A 20,561-nucleotide genomic window follows, 5' to 3' on the forward strand; every position below is an offset into this window, starting at 1 on the left:
CCTTCCCTGTTAATATAGTCATGGGTAGCAGTACGTGTAGCCTGATTGCCTTCCCTGTTAATATAGTCATGGGTAGCAGTAGGTGTAGCCTGACTGCCTTCCCTTTTAATATAGTTATGGGTAGCAGTTCGTGTAGCCTGATTGCCTTCCCTGTTGATATAGTCATGGGTAGCAGGACATGTAGCCTGATTGCCTTCCCTGTTAATATAGTCATGGGTAGCAGTACGTGTAGCCTGATTGCCTTCCATGTTAATATAGTCAAGGGTAGCAGTACGTGTAGCCTGACTGCCTTCCCTGTTAATATAGTTATGGGTAGCAGTACGTTTAGCCTGATTGCCTTCCCTGTTGATATAGTCATGGGTAGCAGTAGGTTTAGCCTGATTTCCTTCCCTGTTGATATTGTCAAGGGTAGCAGTAGGTGTAGCCTGATTGCCTTCCCTGTTAATATAGTCATGGGGAGCAGTACGTGTAGCCTGATTGCCTTTCCTGTTGATATAGTCAAGGTCAGCAGTAGGTGTAGTCTGATTGCCTTCCCTATTGATGTAATCATGGGTAGCAGTATGTGTAGCCTGATTTCCTTCCCTATTGATATAGCCATGAGTAGCAGTAGGTGTAGCCTGATTTCCTTCCCTGTTATTATAGTCGTGGATAGCAGTTGTTGTAGCCCGATTTTCTTCCCTGTTGATATAGTCATGGGTAGCAGTACATGTAGCCTGATTTCTTTCCCTGTTGGTATAGTCGTGGATAGCCGTAGGTGTAGCCAGATATACTTCCCTGTTGATAAAGTCATGGGTAGAAGTAGGTGTAGCCTAATTACGTTCTCTGTAGATATAGTCATGGGTAGCAGTAGGTGTAGCCTGGTTTCCGTTGCTGTTGATATAGTCATGGGAAGCAGTACGTGTAGCCTGATTTCCTTATATGTTGATATGGTCATAGGGAGCAGTAGGTGTAGCCTTATTACGTTCTCCGTTGATATAGTCATCGGTAACAGTAGGTGCAGCCTGATTTCCTTCCCTGTTGATATAGTCATGGGTAATAGTATATGTAGCCGGATTTCCTTCCCTGTTGATATAGTCGTGGATAGCAGTGGATGTAGCCCGATTTCCTTTCCTGTTGATATAGTTGTGGATAGCAGTGGATGTATCCCGATTTTCTTCCCTGTTGATATAGTCATGGGTAACAGTATATGTAGCCGGATTTCCTTCCCTGTTGATATAGTCGTGGAAAGCAGTGGATGTAGCCCGAATTCCTTCCCTGTTAATATAGTCATGGGTAGCAGTACATGTAGCCTGATTTCCTTCCCTGTTGATATAGTCATGGGTAGCAGTAGGCGTAGCCTGATTTCCTTCCATGTTAATATAGTCATGGGTAGCAGTAGGTGTAGCCTGATGTCCTTCCCTGTTGATATATATAGTCAAGGGTAGCAGTACGGGAAGCCTGATTGCCTTCCCTGTTGATATAGTCATGGGTAGCAGAACGTATAGCCTGATTTCCTTCCCTGTTGATATAATCAAGGGTAGCAGTAGGTGTAGCCTGATTGCCTTTCCTGTTGATATAGTCAAGGGTAGCAGTAGGTGTAGCCTAATTGCCTTCCCTGTTGATATAGTCATTGGTAGCAGTACGTGTAGCCTGATTGCCTTCCATGTTAATATAGTCATGGGTAGCAGCACGTGTAGCCTGACTGCCTTCCTTATTAATATAGTTATGGGTAGCAGTACGTGTATCCTGATTTCCTTCCCAATTGATATAGTCATGGGTAGCAGTACGTTCAGCCTGATTGCCTTCCCTGTTGATATAGTCAAGGGTAGCCGTACGTGTAGCCTGATTGCCTTCCCTGTTGATATAGTCATGGGTAGCAGTAGGTGTAGCCTGATTTCCTTCCCTGTTGATATAGTCAAGGGTAGCAGTAGGTGTAGCCTGATTGCCTTCCATGTTAATATAGTCATGGGTAGCAGCACGTGTAGCCTGACTGCCTACCCTGTTGATATAGTCAAGGGTAGCAGTAGGTGCAGCCCGATTTCCTTCCCTGTTGATATAGTCATGGGTAAAAGTATATGTAGCCTGATTTCCTTCCCTGTTGATATAGTCATGGGTAGCAGTAGGCGTAGCCTGATTTCCTTCCATGTTAATATAGTTATGGGTAGCAGTAGGTGTAGCCCGATGTCCTTCCCTGTTGATATATATAGTCAAGGGTAGCAGTACGTGTAGCCTGATTGCCTTCCCTGTTGATATAGTCATGGGTAGCAGAACGTGTAGCCTGATTTCCTTCCCTGTTGATATAGTCAAGGGTAGCAGTAGGTGTAGCCTGATTGCCTTTCCTGTTGATATAGTCAAGGGTAGCAGTAGGTGTAGCCTGATTGCATTTCCTGTTGATATAGTCATGGGTAGCATTAGCTGTAGCCTGATTGCCTTCCCTGTTAATATAGTCATGGGTAGAAGTACGTGTAGCATGACTGCCTTCCCTATTAATATACTGTGGATTCATTTATTTTCGTGGGTATCAATTTTCGTGGTTCGAGGAAAACCTGTATTTTCGTGGATATTTAATTTTGTGGTTTTGACAAAGTCTGCATACATTCCTTCAGAATATTTGTAATTCGTTGAACAGATAAATTCGTGGTTCTCTTGAACCCACGAAATCCACGAAAATTGGTATCCAACGAATATTAATGAATCCACAGTAGTCATGGGTAGCAGCACGTGTAGCCTGATTGCCTTTCCTGTTGATATAGTCGTGGATGGCAGTGCATGTAGCCCGATTTCCTTCCCTGTTAATATAGTCATGGGTAGCAGAACGTGTAGCCTGATTGCCTTCCCTGTTGATATAGTCATGGGTAGCAGTAGGTGTAGCCTTATTACGTTCTCCGTTGATATAGTCATGGGTAACAGTAGGTGCAGCCTGATTTCCTTCCCTGTTGATATAGTCATGGGTTACAGTATATGTAGCCGGATTTCCTTCCCTGTTGATATAGTCGTGGATAGCAGTGGATGTAGCCCGATTTCCTTTCCTGTTGATATAGTTGTGGATAGCAGTTGATGTATCCCGATTTTCTTCCCTGTTGATATAGTCATGGGTAACAGTATATGTAGCCGGATTTCCTTCCCTGTTGATATAGTCGTGGAAAGCAGTGGATGTAGCCCGATTTCCTTCCCTGTTAATATAGTCATGGGTAGCAGTACATGTAGCCTGATTTCCTTCCCTGTTGATATAGTCATGGGTAGCAGTAGGCGTAGCCTGATTTCCTTCCATGTTAATATAGTCATGGGTAGCAGTAGGTGTAGCCTGATGTCCTTCCCTGTTGATATATATAGTCAAGGGTAGCAGTACGGGAAGCCTGATTGTCTTCCCTGTTGATATAGTCATGGGTAGCAGAACGTGTAGCCTGATTTCCTTCCCTGTTGATATAATCAAGGGTAGCAGTAGGTGTAGCCTGATTGCCTTTCCTGTTGATATAGTCAAGGGTAGCAGTAGGTGTAGCCTAATTGCCTTCCCTGTTGATATAGTCATGGGTAGCAGTACGTGTAGCCTGATTGCCTTCCATGTTAATATAGTCATGGGTAGCAGCACGTGTAGCCTGACTGCCTTCCTTATTAATATAGTTATGGGTAGCAGTACGTGTAGCCTGATTTCCTTCCCTGTTGATATAGTCAAGGGTAGCAGTAGGTGTAGCCTGATTGCCTTTCCTGTTGATATAGTCAAGGGTAGCAGTAGTTGTAGCCTGATTGCATTTCCTGTTGATATAGTCATGGGTAGCAGTAGCTGTAGCCTGATTGCCTTCCCTGTTAATATAGTCATGGGTAGAAGTACGTGTAGCCTGACTGCCTTCCCTATTAATATACTGTGGATTCATTTATTTTTGTGGGTATCAATTTTCGTGGTTCGAGGAAAACCTGTATTTTCGTGGATATTTAATTTTGTGGTTTTGACAAAGTCTGCATACATTCCTTCAGAATATTTGTAATTCGTTGAACAGATAAATTCGTGGTTCTCTTGAACCCACGAAATCCACGAAAATTGGTATCCAACGAATATTAATGAATCCACAGTAGTCATGGGTAGCAGCACGTGTAGCCTGATTGCCTTTCCTGTTGATATAGTCGTGGATGGCAGTGCATGTAGCCCGATTTCCTTCCCTGTTAATATAGTCATGGGTAGCAGTACGTGTAGCCTGATTGCCTTCCCTGTTGATATAGTCATGGGTAGCAGTAGGTGTAGCCTTATTACGTTCTCCGTTGATATAGTCATGGGTAACAGTAGGTGCAGCCTGATTTCCTTCCCTGTTGATATAGTCATGGGTAACAGTATATGTAGCCTGATTTCCTTCCCTGTTGATATAGTCGTGGATAGCAGTGGATGTAGCCCGATTTCCTTTCCTGTTGATATAGTTGTGGATAGCAGTTGATGTATCCCGATTTTCTTCCCTGTTGATATAGTCATGGGTAACAGTATATGTAGCCGGATTTCCTTCCCTGTTGATATAGTCTTGGAAAGCAGTGGATGAAGCCCGATTTCCTTCCCTGTTAATATAGTCATGGGTAGCAGAACATGTAGCCTGATTTCCTTCCCTGTTGATATAGTCATGGGTAGCAGTAGGCGTAGCCTGATTTCCTTCCATGTTAATATAGTCATGGGTAGCAGTAGGTGTAGCCTGATGTCCTTCCCTGTTGATATATATAGTCAAGGGTAGCAGTACGGGAAGCCTGATTGCCTTCCCTGTTGATATAGTCATGGGTAGCAGAACGTGTAGCCTGATTTCCTTCCCTGTTGATATAATCAAGGGTAGCAGTAGGTGTAGCCTGATTGCCTTTCCTGTTGATATAGTCAAGGGTAGCAGTAGGTGTAGCCTAATTGCCTTCCCTGTTGATATAGTCATGGGTAGCAGTACGTGTAGCCTGATTGCCTTCCATGTTAATATAGTCATGGGTAGCAGCACGTGTAGCCTGACTGCCTTCCTTATTAATATAGTTATGGGTAGCAGTACGTGTAGCCTGATTTCCTTCCCTGTTGATATAGTCATGGGTAGCAGTACGTTCAGCCTGATTGCCTTCCCTGTTGATATAGTCAAGGATAGCCGTACGTGTAGCCTGATTGCCTTCCCTGTTGATATAGTTGTGGATAGCAGTTGATGTATCCCGATTTTCTTCCCTGTTGATATAGTCATGGGTAACAGTATATGTAGCCGGATTTCCTTCCCTGTTGATATAGTCTTGGAAAGCAGTGGATGTAGCCCGATTTCCTTCCCTGTTAATATAGTCATGGGTAGCAGAACATGTAGCCTGATTTCCTTCCCTGTTGATATAGTCATGGGTAGCAGTAGGCGTAGCCTGATTTCCTTCCATGTTAATATAGTCATGGGTAGCAGTAGGTGTAGCCTGATGTCCTTCCCTGTTGATATATATAGTCAAGGGTAGCAGTACGGGAAGCCTGATTGCCTTCCCTGTTGATATAGTCATGGGTAGCAGAACGTGTAGCCTGATTTCCTTCCCTGTTGATATAATCAAGGGTAGCAGTAGGTGTAGCCTGATTGCCTTTCCTGTTGATATAGTCAAGGGTAGCAGTAGGTGTAGCCTAATTGCCTTCCCTGTTGATATAGTCATGGGTAGCAGTACGTGTAGCCTGATTGCCTTCCATGTTAATATAGTCATGGGTAGCAGCACGTGTAGCCTGACTGCCTTCCTTATTAATATAGTTATGGGTAGCAGTACGTGTAGCCTGATTTCCTTCCCTGTTGATATAGTCATGGGTAGCAGTACGTTCAGCCTGATTGCCTTCCCTGTTGATATAGTCAAGGGTAGCCGTACGTGTAGCCTGATTGCCTTCCCTGTTGATATAGTCATGGGTAGCAGTAGGTGTAGCCTGATTTCCTTCCCTGTTGATATAGTCAAGGGTAGCAGTAGGTGTAGCCTGATTGCCTTCCATGTTAATATAGTCATGGGTAGCAGCACGTGTAGCCTGACTGCCTACCCTGTTGAAATAGTCAAGGGTAGCAGTAGGTGCAGCCCGATTTCCTTCCCTGTTGATATAGTCATGGGTAAAAGTATATGTAGCCTGATTTCCTTCCCTGTTAATATAGTCATGGGTAGCAGTACATATAGCCTGATTTCCTTCCCTGTTGATATATTCATGGGTAGCAGTAGGCGTAGCCTGATTTCCTTCCATGTTAATATAGTCATGGGTAGCAGTAGGTGTAGCCCGATGTCCTTCCCTGTTGATATATATAGTCAAGGGTAGCAGTACGTGTAGCCTGATTGCCTCTCCTGTTGATATAGTCATGGGTAGCAGAACGTGTAGCCTGATTTCCTTCCCTGTTGATATAGTCAAGGGTAGCAGTAGGTGTAGCCTGATTGCCTTTCCTGTTGATATAGTCAAGGGTAACAGTAGGTGTAGCCTGATTGCATTTCCTGTTGATATAGTCATGGGTAGCAGTAGCTGTAGCCTGATTGCCTTCCCTGTTAATATAGTCATGGGTAGAAGTACGTGTAGCCTGACTGCCTTCCCTATTAATATACTGTGGATTCATTTATTTTCGTGGGTATCAATTTTCGTGGTTCGAGGAAAACCTGTATTTTCGTGGATATTTAATTTTGTGGTTTTGACAAAGTCTGCATACATTCCTTCAGAATATTTGTAATTCGTTGAACAGTTAAATTCGTGGTTCTCTTGAACCCACGAAATCCACGAAAATTGGTATCCAACGAATATTAATAAATCCACAGTAGTCATGGGTAGCAGCACGTGTAGCCTGATTGCCTTTCCTGTTGATATAGTCGTGGATGGCAGTGCATGTAGCCCGATTTCCTTCCCTGTTAATATAGTCATGGGTAGCAGTACGTGTAGCCTGATTGCCTTCCCTGTTGATATAGTCATGGGTAGCAGTAGGTGTAGCCTGATTTCCTTCCCTGTTGATATAGTCAAGGGTAGCAGTAGGTGTAGCCTAATTGACTCCCTGTTAATATAGTCATGGGTAGCAGTACGTTTAGCCTGATTGCCTTTCCTGTTGATATAGTCAAGGGTAGCAGTAGGTGTAGCCTGATTGCCTTTCCTGTTGATATAGTCATGGGTAGCAGTAGGTGTAGCCTGACTGCCTTCCCTGTCAATATAGTCATGGATAGCAGTACATGTAGCCTGACTGCCTTCCCTGTTAATATAGTTATGGGTAACAGTGCGTGTAGCCTGATTGCCTTCCCTGTTGATATAGTCATGGTAGCAGTACGTGTAGCCTGATTGCCTTCCCTGTTGATATAGTTATGGGTAGCAGTACGTTTAGCCTGATTGCCTTCCCTGTTGATATCGTCATAGGTAGCAGTAGGTGTAGCCTGATTTCCTTCCCTGTTGATATAGTCAAGGGTAGCAGTTAGTGTAGCCTGATTGCCTTCCCTGCTAATATAGTCATGGGTAGCAGTAGGTGAAGCCCGATTTCCTTCCCTGTTGATATAGTCATGGGTAGCAGTATGTGTATCCTGATTGCCTTCCCTGTTGATATAGTCATGGGTAGCAGAAGGTGTAGCCTGATTTCCTTCCCTGTTGATATAGTCAAGGGTAGCAGTAGGTGTAGCCTGATTGCCTTCCATGTTAATATAGTCATGGGTAGCAGCACGTGTAGCCTGACTGCCTACCCTGTTGAAATAGTCAAGGGTAGCAGTAGGTGCAGCCCGATTTCCTTCCCTGTTGATATAGTCATGGGTAAAAGTATATGTAGCCTGATTTCCTTCCCTGTTAATATAGTCATGGGTAGCAGTACATATAGCCTGATTTCCTTCCCTGTTGATATATTCATGGGTAGCAGTAGGCGTAGCCTGATTTCCTTCCATGTTAATATAGTCATGGGTAGCAGTAGGTGTAGCCCGATGTCCTTCCCTGTTGATATATATAGTCAAGGGTAGCAGTACGTGTAGCCTGATTGCCTCTCCTGTTGATATAGTCATGGGTAGCAGAACGTGTAGCCTGATTTCCTTCCCTGTTGATATAGTCAAGGGTAGCAGTAGGTGTAGCCTGATTGCCTTTCCTGTTGATATAGTCAAGGGTAACAGTAGGTGTAGCCTGATTGCATTTCCTGTTGATATAGTCATGGGTAGCAGTAGCTGTAGCCTGATTGCCTTCCCTGTTAATATAGTCATGGGTAGAAGTACGTGTAGCCTGACTGCCTTCCCTATTAATATACTGTGGATTCATTTATTTTCGTGGGTATCAATTTTCGTGGTTCGAGGAAAACCTGTATTTTCGTGGATATTTAATTTTGTGGTTTTGACAAAGTCTGCATACATTCCTTCAGAATATTTGTAATTCGTTGAACAGTTAAATTCGTGGTTCTCTTGAACCCACGAAATCCACGAAAATTGGTATCCAACGAATATTAATAAATCCACAGTAGTCATGGGTAGCAGCACGTGTAGCCTGATTGCCTTTCCTGTTGATATAGTCGTGGATGGCAGTGCATGTAGCCCGATTTCCTTCCCTGTTAATATAGTCATGGGTAGCAGTACGTGTAGCCTGATTGCCTTCCCTGTTGATATAGTCATGGGTAGCAGTAGGTGTAGCCTGATTTCCTTCCCTGTTGATATAGTCAAGGGTAGCAGTAGGTGTAGCCTAATTGACTCCCTGTTAATATAGTCATGGGTAGCAGTACGTTTAGCCTGATTGCCTTTCCTGTTGATATAGTCAAGGGTAGCAGTAGGTGTAGCCTGATTGCCTTTCCTGTTGATATAGTCATGGGTAGCAGTAGGTGTAGCCTGACTGCCTTCCCTGTCAATATAGTCATGGATAGCAGTACATGTAGCCTGACTGCCTTCCCTGTTAATATAGTTATGGGTAACAGTGCGTGTAGCCTGATTGCCTTCCCTGTTGATATAGTCATGGTAGCAGTACGTGTAGCCTGATTGCCTTCCCTGTTGATATAGTTATGGGTAGCAGTACGTTTAGCCTGATTGCCTTCCCTGTTGATATCGTCATAGGTAGCAGTAGGTGTAGCCTGATTTCCGTCCCTGTTGATATAGTCAAGGGTAGCAGTTAGTGTAGCCTGATTGCCTTCCCTGCTAATATAGTCATGGGTAGCAGTAGGTGAAGCCCGATTTCCTTCCCTGTTGATATAGTCATGGGTAGCAGTATGTGTATCCTGATTGCCTTCCCTGTTGATATAGTCATGGGTAGCAGAAGGTGTAGCCTTTTTTCCTTCCCTATGGATATAATCATGGGTAGCAGAATGTGTAGCCTAATTTCCTTCCCTGTTGATATAGCCAAGAGTAGCAGTAGGTGCAGCCTGATTTCCTTCCATGTTAATATAGTCGTGGGTAGCAGTACGTGTAGCCTGATTGTCTTCCATGATAATATAGTTATGGGTAGCAGTATTTGTAGCCTGATTGCCTTCCCTGCTAATATAGTCATGGGTAGCAGTAGGTGAAGCCCGATTTCCTTCCCTGTTGATATATAGTCATTGGCAGTAGTACGTGTAGCCTGATTGCTTTCCCTGTTGATATAGTCATGGGTAGCAGAAGGTGTAGCCTTTTTTCCTTCCCTATGGATATAATCATGTGTAGCAGAATGTGTAGCCTGATTTCCTTCCCTGTTGATATAGCCAAGAGTAGCAGTAGGTGCAGCCTGATTTCCTTCCCTGTTAATATAGTCGTGGGTAGCAGTTGGTGTAGCCTGATTTTCTTCCCTGTTGATATAGTCAAGGGTAGCAGTTGGTGTAGCCTGATTGCCTTCCCTGTTGATATAGTCATGGGTAGCAGTACGTGTAGCCTGATTGCCTTCCCTGTTGATATAGTCATGGGTAGCAGTACGTGTAGCCTGATTGCCTTCCCTGTTGATATAGTTATGGGTAGCAGTACGTGTAGCCTGATTGCCTTCCCTGTTGATATCGTCATAGGTAGCAGTAGGTGTAGCCTGATTTCCTTCCCTGTTGATATAGTCAAGGGTAGCAGTTAGTGTAGCCTGATTGCCTTCCCTGCTAATATAGTCATGGGTAGCAGTAGGTGAAGCCCGATTTCCTTCCCTGTTGATATAGTCATGGGTAGCAGTATGTGTATCCTGATTGCCTTCCCTGTTGATATAGTCATGGGTAGCAGAAGGTGTAGCCTTTTTTCCTTCCCTATGGATATAATCATGGGTAGCAGAATGTGTAGCCTGATTTCCTTCCCTGTTGATATAGCCACAGGTAGCAGTAGGTGCAGCCTGATTTCCTTCCATGTTAATATAGTCGTGGGTAGCAGTTGGTGTAGCCTGATTTCCTTCCCTGTTGATATAGTCATGGGTAGCAGTACATGTAGCCTGATTTCCTTCCCTGTAGATATAGTCATGGATAGCTGTCGGTGTAGCCAGATATACTTCCCTGTTGATAAAGTCATGGGTTGCAGTATGTGTAGCCTAATTACGTTTTCTGTAGATATAGTCATTGGTAGCAGTACGTGTAGCCTGATTTCCTTATATGTTGATATAGTCATAGGGAGCAGAAGGTGTAGCCTTATTACGTTCTCTGTTGATATAGTCATGGGTAGCAGTAGGTGCAGCCCGATTTCCTTCCCTGTTGATATAAATAGTCAAGGGTAGCAGTACGTGTAGCCTGATTGCCTTCCCTGTTAATATAGTCATGGGTAACAGTAGGCGAAGCCTGATTTCCCTCCATGTTAATATAGTCATGGGTAGCAGAAGGTGTAGCCTGATTTCCTTCCCTGTTGATATAGTCATAGGTAACAGTATATGTAGCCTGATTTTCTTCCCTGTTGATATAGTAGTGGATAGCAGTGGCTGTGGCCCGATTTCCCTCCCTGTAAAGATAGTCATGGGTAGCAGATCATGTAGCCTGATTTTCTTCCCTGTTGATATAGTCATGGGTAGCAGTAGGCGTAGCCTGTTTTCCTTCCATGTTAATATAGTCATGGGTAGCAGTAGGTGTAACCCGATGTCCTTCCCTATTGATATAGTCAAGGGTAGCAGTACGTTTGACCTGATTGCCTTCCCTGTTGATATAGTCATGGGTAGTAGTAGGCGTAGCCTGATTTCTTTCCATGTTAATATAGTCATGGGTAGCAGTAGGCTAGGTGTAGCGCAATTTCCTGCCCTGTTGATATAGTCAAGGATAGCAGTACATGTAGCCTGATTTCCTTCCCTGTTAATATAGTCATGGTTAGCAGTACGAATAGCCTGACTACCTTCCCTCTTAATATAGTTATGGGTAGCAGTACGTGTAGCCTGATTGCCTTCGCTGTTGATGTAGTCATGGGTAGCAGTACGTGTAGCCTGATTGCCTGCCCTGTAAATATAGTCATGGGTAGCAGTACGTGTATCCCGATTGACTTCTCTGTTGATATAGTCATGGGTAGCAGTACGTGTAGCCTGATTGCCTTCCCTGTTAATATAGTCATGGGTAGCAGTAGGTGTAGCCTGATTACCTTCCCTGTTGATATAGTCATGGGTAGCAGTACGTGTAGCCTGATTGCCTTCCATGTTAATATAGTCATGTGTAGCAGTAGGTGTAGCCTAATTGCATTCCCTGTTGATATAGTCATGGGTAGCAGTAGGTGTAGCCCGATTTCCTTCCCTTTTGATATAGTCATGGGTAGCAGTAGGTGTAGCCCGATTGCCTTCCCTGTTAATATAGTCATGGGTAGCAGTACGTGTAGCCTGATTGCCTTCCCTGTTGATATAGTCATGGGAAGAAGTACGTGTAGCATGATTGCCTTCCCTGTTGATATAGTCATGGGTAGCAGTACGTGTAGCCTGATTGCCTTCCCTGATAATATAGTTATGGGTAGCAGTACTTGTAGCCTGATTGCCTTCCCTGTTGATATAGTCATTGGTAGCTGTACGTGTAGCCTGATTGCCTTCCCTGTTAATATAGTCATGGGTAGCAGTAGGTGTAGCCTTTTTTCCTTCCCTATTGATATAGTCATGGGTAGCAGTATGTGTAGCCTGATTTCCTTCCCTGTTGATATAGCCAAGAGTAGCAGTAGTTGCAGCCTGATTTCCGTCCCTGTTAATATAGTCGTGGGTAGCAGTTGGTGTAGCCCGATTTCCTTCCCTGTTGATATAGTCATGGGTAGCAGTACATGTAGCCTGATTTCCTTCCCTGTAGATATAGTCATGGATAGCCGTAGGTGTAGCCAGATATACTTCCCTGTTGATAAAGTCATGGGTAGCAGTAGGTGTAGCCTAATTACGTTCTCTGTAGATATAGTCATGGGTAGCAGTAGGTGTAGCTTGGTTTCTTTGGCTGTTGATATAGTCATGGGTAGCAGTACGTGTAGCCTGATTTCCTTATATGTTGATGTAGTCATAGGGAGCAGTAGGTGTAGCCTTATGACGTTCTCTGTTGATATAGTCATGGGTTGCAGTAGGTGCAACCTGATTTCCTTCCATGTTGATATAGTCTTGGATATCAATTGGTGTAGCCCGATTTCCTTCCCTGTTGATATAGTCATGGGTAACAGTATATGTAGCTTGATCTCCTTCCCTGTTGATATAGTCATGGATAGCCGTAGGTGTAGCCAGATATACTTCCCTGTTGATAAAGTCATGGGTAGCAGTAGGTGTAGCCTAATTACGTTCTCTGTAGATATAGTCATGGGTAGCAGTAGGTGTAGCTTGGTTTCTTTGGCTGTTGATATAGTCATGGGTAGCAGTACGTGTAGCCTGATTTCCTTATATGTTGATATAGTCATAGGGAGCAGTAGGTGTAGCCTTATGACGTTCTCTGTTGATATAGTCATGGGTTGCAGTAGGTGCAACCTGATTTCCTTCCATGTTGATATAGTCTTGGATATCAATTGGTGTAGCCCGATTTCCTTCCCTGTTGATATAGTCATGGGTAACAGTATATGTAGCTTGATCTCCTTCCCTGTTGATATAGTCGTGGATAGCAGTGTTTGTAGCCTGATTTCCTTCCCTGTTAATATAGTCATGGGTAGCAGTACATGTAGCCTGATTTCCTTCCCTGTTGATATAGTCATGGGTAGCAGTACATGTAGCCTGCTTGCCTTCCCTGTTAATATAGTCATGGATAGCTGTTGGTGTAGCCTGATTTTCTTATATGTTTATATAGTCATGGGTAGCAGTAGGTGTACCCTTATTACGTTCTCTGTTGATATAGTCATGGGTAGCAGTGGGTGTAGACTGATTTCCTTATATGTTGATATAGTCATGGGTAGCAGTAGGTGTACCCTTATTACATTCTCTGTTGATATAGTCATGGGTAGCAGTGGGTGTAGACTGATTTCCTTATATGTTGATATAGTAAAGGGTAGCAGTAGGTGTAGCCTTATTACGTTCTCTGTTATTATAGTCGTGGATAGCAATTGGTGAAGTCCGATTTCCTTCCCTGTTGATATAGTCATGGGTAGCAGTACATGTAGCCTGATTTCCTTCACGTTGAAATAGTCGTGGATAGCAGTTGGTGTAGCCCGATTTCCTTCCCTGTTGATAAAGTGATGGGTAGCAGTACATGTAGCCTGATTTCCTTCCCTGTTGATATAGTCATGGGTAGCAGTAGGTGTAGCCTGATGTCCTTCCCTGTTAATAAAGTCAAGGGTAGCAGTACATGTAGCTTGATTTCCTTCCCTGTTGATATAGTCAAGGGTAGCAGTAGATGTAGCCTGATTTCCTTGGCTGTTGATATAGTCATGGGTAGCAGCGGGTGTAGACTGATTTCCTTATATGTTGATATTGTCATGGATAGCAGTAGGTGGAGCCTTATTTTGTTTTCTGGCGATATAGGTATGGGTAGCAGTAGGTGTAGACTGATTTTCTTGGCTGTTGATATAGTTATGGGTAGCAGTAGGTGTAGACTGATTTCCTTCCATGTTGATATAGTCATGGATATCTATACAAGGAAAACCAGATTTTCTGTCGATTGTTCTATTGCTGATCCTTTCCCACTTCCTAATACAGTTTAACGCTTGACAAAATCAAGCTTGGTAACGTCTTCTCTCGCATTGTGACGTCACGGATAACTACTCCCTTAGCATTGCGACGTCGATGATAATGCCTGGTCTCATTTTGGAGTCTTGTTACGATAATTACGAAGCGACAGAGCCGGATGATATAGGTGGAGATAAGGACGATAAGTACAATTGTCAAACCCGAACCGTATTTTGGCAACATAGATATCAAATGAGTCCGAAGTATAGACAAAATATCAGAAAATCGACCAGTGTAGACAACTACGACATCAATATTTCGATGCGGCTTGTGGTTCTAATACAGCCGTGTGTCATCCGTTAACTCAAATCGATAAAAATTCGTTGACTTGGCAACCTACAATAAAACTCTTGATTGAGACATTTAAGATGTCGATATATCACCAAGACACCCATCAAAAATATTATATGGTTAGGTGAGTTACTAAACTATATTTTGGACTTCTCAAATATGTCGATGTATCACGTTAGATTAAAAAAAAAAGAACTCTGAGAAAATTCAAAACAGATTCGAAAAACCCGTCATCAAAAGGCAAAAGCAAGAGCTAACAGAAATTAAACCCCTGGATAACAACTGTCAAATTCGGGAATTTGTATAGGTATTTTGTATATGGAAAAGGGTTGATTACAACTTATTGTATATCTGGCCAAACTTCTCACATGATCTCTGAAACTAACTTCAATATTAATTCTTCATTTTCTAACAGCACACAATCAGAAATGTGTCAGTTTTTGTGCCTTCTTTTTATGTGTTTTGAGCTTTAAACTTCCTTATGGGTCCGTTTTTATAAGGATTTTTCATCAGTATTCGGTAACATTTTTTTTATTTTACTTTTTTTTTATTGACTATATATATGTTTCTATGTCCTTACAAAAATCAGTATGCAATATGCCAAATATCATTTTATATCAAAGACAAAGCTTTTAAAGCTTTATATTATTATATATTTATAACTATTATGATAACCCTTTGAAAGCCATTTAGGGTATTTTTTTCAAAGACTGGTTGGTTGCTTATGATATTACATCATCATAGATGCATCACTGCTATTTATGAATATGCCGTTTGTAATTAGTCGACTACGTATTCCATAGTCAACTTTACGATATGTTTGTTTTTAATTGTAAACTAAATTCTAAAAGACACCAAAGGGACAGTCAAACTCGTAAATCTAAAACAAACTGACAACGTCATGGCTAAAAATGAAAAAGACAAACAGCAAAACAATAGTACACATGACACAACATAGAAAACTAAAGAATAAACAACACGAACCCCACCAAAAACTAGGGGTGATCTCAGGTGCTCCGGAAGGGTAAGCAGATCCTGCTCCACATGCGGCACCCGTCGTGATGCTTATGTGATTACAAATCCGGTAAATAGTCTAATTCGGTAGGTCAAATTCATGAAAGGGAAGGGGATTGTAGTTACGACGTAAGGAACATATCCGATATCATTTGTGAAACGGTTATTCCATAACGGTCAACCAACTCGTGATGGCGTCCGTAAAATTTACGAAGGGATGATTTCAACTTCACCATTTGGAACTCTTGGTTTAATAGCTTCCTTGTGAGCAGTAACCCTCTATCAAGAAAATCATGATAGGAAATGCAAGCACGGGAATATCGTATCAATTGGGAGATATATACCCCGTATGCAGGTGCTGCTGGAATGTTGCTACTTAGAAATGGAAAGTTCACAATTGGAAAGCTGAAATCATCTCTTTTGTCGTAAAGTTTTGTCTTCAACCGACCCTCATTGTCAATTTCTAGATGTAAGTCAAGATATGAAGCCGACTTAACTGTATCTGTAGTATCCTTTATCTCCAATTCGATGGGATAGATGCGATCAACATAGTCACCAAATTTTGAATTGTTTAGTGAAAGAACGTCATCTATATAGCGGAAAGTAGAGTTAAAGGATATTGCTAACTTCTTATCTTTCTTCCTAAGAAGTTCCTGCATGAAGTCAGCCTCATAATAATAAAGAAACAAGTCAGCAAGTAGAGGGGCACAGTTTGTTCCCATTGGGATACCGACAGTCTGTTGAAAAACACGTCCTCCGAACGTAACAAATATGTTGTCAATCAAGAAATCAAGCATCTTGATAATATCGGTTTCAGAGAATTTTTTGTTTGAATCAGAATGGTTCTTTACAAAGTATGATTTATCCCTCCCTAAGACAAGATACTTGTATCTACGTTGGCCATTCTTTTTTATGAAGCAAAGTAATACCAACTCTTTTAATTTGTCTTTTAGTTTGGAATGTGGAATACTTGTGTAAAGAGTAGAAAAGTCAAACGTTTTAATACTGTTACAAGATGAAAGAGAGTTAGATTGTATGTACTCTAAAAGATCTTTGGAATTTTTAAGTATCCACATCTGATTCACGCCACCTCTAGAATAGGCAGTTTCACAATAACTTTGAAGCCCGTCTTTGATTGCTGATAAAATGGATGTTAATAATTTAGAAAGGGGTTTCGTGGAGCACTTGGAAGACCCAGCAATATACCGTTGTTTGTAAGGACACTTATGTAGTTTAGGTATCCAATACAGTGATGGAAGATCTAGTTCTTCATCTTTGGTTGAAATACCAAAGGAACAAAGAACAGACCTATGATTATCCAGGATTTCCTCTTTGGTAAGTGTCGTGAGGGTATATGTTGGGTTTCCAAGTGAATTGTCTATACCTAATTCGTTTATCAAGCAATTTATGTAATGACTTTTACAGATAAAAACGATGTTATTTGGGGCTTTGTCTGCGGGGACAACAACATATTCATCATGGAGGTCAGATAGGTGTTTAGCAACATTTGGATCTTTGAAGATTGACGTAGCATGGGCATTGATGGACCCATTCAGTTTCTTAATTCTGATTTGTATTAACGACCTCACTGCCTTAATCCATTCGGATAGAGTGTCTACGTCTTCCTTCTCGCGCTTAGCCCATTGCCTGGCATAATCCTCGACTGAATCCATCAAAATTTTAAAGTTGTGTTTCCAATTGATGGATTTAGGCTCACGATATTTCGGACCTTTCGATAACACATTTCGTAGAGAAGTGTTATTAACAATGTTAAGGTCACCGGTAATAACGTGGCCAGCAGGATTATATGTGAATTGGGAACTAGCACAAGTGCAATCAGGAGGTTTAGACTTGAAGTCGTCAATATCGAGATCCTGCAAAACGCGTTTGTAATTGAAAATTTTAGTTGCAATAGGTTTGGTATAGGTATAAGAAATTATTGGTACAGACTGGTCTTTGAAATAAGGAGGTATTTTCGATTGAACTAATTTATGATGAAGGATATTGCCTAGGTTGACGCCATCGAGACCTTTGTTGGCAAAGGAAAGATTTAGAAAATATCTTTTCTCTTTTTCATCTTTTCCAATGCGAACTGGCTTGAAAAGTCTGTGACTAGCAATATCCGAAATTATAGCTTGTAGTTTGTATTGGTTTGAATGAGGGTTTGTTACAGTGGATTCCAAACATAAATTGAACAGAGAATGAAGTTTTGAAAGGGGTAATGAATAAAGTTTCGTTCTAAGTGTACTGATGTTGCCTTTATTCATTGTTATGAGTGTCTATAATTGCTTAAATCCACTTCATTTTAACTTTACCAGATAGTTGGCTCATTGATTATCATAATACATCTCATTATGCTAATACTAGATTTAATCTAAATATACAATGATTGATGTATTGTGACACAATATAGAAGAATTAGTAGTAGAGATTTTTGGAAAGTATCGGTTCCGACGGTTTCCTCCGGTGCCTACAGAAAACATTACAAGAGTCATCTCAAAATCGAATTAAGCGGCGCTCTTGATTCATAAGGAATCTATCGACAATATCAATTTAAACATACATTCATCCCGTTCTCTGATACTTTTGATCTTCAGTACTGTACAACTTTATACTTTTATTCACTGTCGATCTTTTATATCTGGTCGTCACTGGTAAGTCTTGTGTGGACGAGGCGTGTTTTTGGCGTATTGAATTTTAAACCTGATGCTTTTTGTTGTCTGTGAATCATGTGTTTTTTTGTCTAATAAGTTCTATTTATTGTATTGTAGTCCTGTAATATTAAGTTGTCGTTTCGGTGTTGTATTTAACATTGTCGTTAAAGTGCGAGGTTTGGCATGCCACAAAACCAGGTTCAACCCACCATTTTTTCCCTTTTAAAAATGTCCTGTACCAAGTCAGGAAGATGGCCATTGCTATGTTATTGTTCGTTTCTGTGTGTGTTACATTTTAACGTTGCGTCGTTTGTTTTCTCTTACTTTTGAGATATTAAAATAAGACGTGGCACGGTACTTGTCTATCCCAAATTCATGCATTTGGTTTGATGTCATATTTTTTATTCTCATGGGATTTTGTCTGATGCTTGGTCCGTTTCTATGTGTGTTACATTTCAGTGTTGTGTCGTTGTTCTCCTCTTATATTTAATGCGTTTCCCTCGGTTTTAGTTTGTTGCCCCGATTTTGTTTTTTGTCCATGGACTTATGAGCTTTGAACAGCGGTATACTACAGTTGCCTTTATTTATCTCTGATACAAACATTTTACTGTTTAATAGATACGAAAAATGAAGGACGCCAAAGTTAGAAAGCAGTCTTTATAGTTGAGGGTGAAGGTTGTGTGACGTTAAGGAGCAGAAATGTTAAAAAAAAGGCAGTACCACGGTGGCACAAAAACATACCTTCCCCTCCAACCTACTTTAAATTAAAATGGTTTCTCCATATGAAAAGACGACCGCCTCGATATTTGTTGAAAATTAAACGTATAATGATAGTTTTCTTCTTAGCAAAAGCAAAATAAACAAGTAAAATGTAGTTTCCTAAATTTACAAGTGATGTGGGATATAAGAGAACATATAATCAGTACTGACCATACTTCTTTCAAACATATGTGCCCACAAATTAGAATTAAAAAGTGTTGCGGCCATTCTGTAAAAGTTAAAATGGCAACCCAGGAATATTTCTCTAGATGTGGATTTGAAAAAAGGGGAGATCATAGGGACCTAGTCGCCTTTTCTGGATAATTTTATAAAGATAACAGAATCGTTTTGTGAAATTTGGATCGTGCACCCCTTTTAGAGTCAAACAGTTAAGAGGGGCTTTCCTTTTTGGAAATGATCTATTCACATATGGAAAAAGCAAAGACTTAAAAATTAATATTTGCTGATTCTCCACTCAGCACGACATTGTCCGCGGTCAGAATAACATGTTACGGTTGGTTGACTTGTTTTACTTAGGAAATTTACCTATTCAGTACTTTCATCTATTTTGAGAAGAACCATTCATGTTGCTGTCAGAGTTGGTGTAAACAGTCGGTACCGATACTTTCCTTAAATAACTATTGTGAAAATATAATAATGTAAACGCCGAGCGATTACGATGTCAAATATTTTTTTTCTGGTAGTGAAATGTTTTGGACTTTCAGAATGACCAAGGAGTCAACGAATACTAATTTTTGTCATCGGAATTGGAGTTTAAGAATCGGTTGTAATATAGTTATATTAAGGGATATGTCTGTATGGATGTGCATGTGTTACGACTACTGCAGTTATGGTGTTACTATCTTGTTTGCATAGATCAGTGGTGTTTTTCTCTCAGAAATTTTGAAAACCATCGTTGTGGATAGGGACTGTGCTGATGGTTACACAGTATGTAGTGACCGAATACGATATCTGGGGTCAATAAATTCCATATGGGGTGAGACCGAGACCTATATTTGATCGTATTTGGTCATTGTATAACGCATTTTTCTCACCAATTCAACTATCTCAACATTTTGTATATAGATTAGTTACCTATCAATATAATTAAGTCTCAAATACTTTATATTAACAACCAACTTTTGAACTTCCATCATTTGTCTATTTCAAACAAATGTTAACAACTACTTTGAATGCATTTTATAAATCTATTTCAATCATGCATCATCAATTTCTTTGTCTGTTGAAATCTGTCAAGTTGATCCTTAAGCACCGTGTTGTGCTTATAAGGGAACGCAACATCATTGACTTACCATGTGTTTAAATAATACCGCCTATTAACCTAATATGGAATATAGATGGTCTCCACACGGTTGCTTTTAAACGATCATGTTCATTGAAATGTGTAGGAAGTAAGATACAATTGATTGACTATCCTTTTTTTTGTGTATCCTTATTTAGAGGCATTTTTATAGATTCCTATAGTTGTGAATGCAAAATCCTATTTATATATCTTCGTTTGTCGTATTGTAAAAATGTACCTGTCCCCTTAAAATAAAATAAAAAGAAGATGTGGTATGATTGCCAATTAGACAATTATCCAAAAAGAATCAAAATGAAACAGACATTAACAACTATAGGTCACCATACAGCCTTCAACAAAGAACAAAGCCCCTACCGCATAGTCAGCTATAAAAGGCCCCGATAAGACAATGTAAAACATTTCAAACGAGAAAACTAACGGCCTTATTTATGTAAAAATTGATTATCTCTATCAATTAATAGATCCATAGTGTGTCCTCACAGAGCTACTTGCTATTGCTAAATACGAAGTATTACATATCACTTGACCAGTCCTTTATGATGCCCACATGTTCACGCGCACATACAACTTTTAACAAAAAAACGTACGTATATGAGATTACATATAT

The sequence above is a fragment of the Mytilus trossulus genome, chromosome 11 (genome assembly GCF_036588685.1).
Source record: "Mytilus trossulus isolate FHL-02 chromosome 11, PNRI_Mtr1.1.1.hap1, whole genome shotgun sequence".
Taxonomy (NCBI): domain Eukaryota; kingdom Metazoa; phylum Mollusca; class Bivalvia; order Mytilida; family Mytilidae; genus Mytilus; species Mytilus trossulus.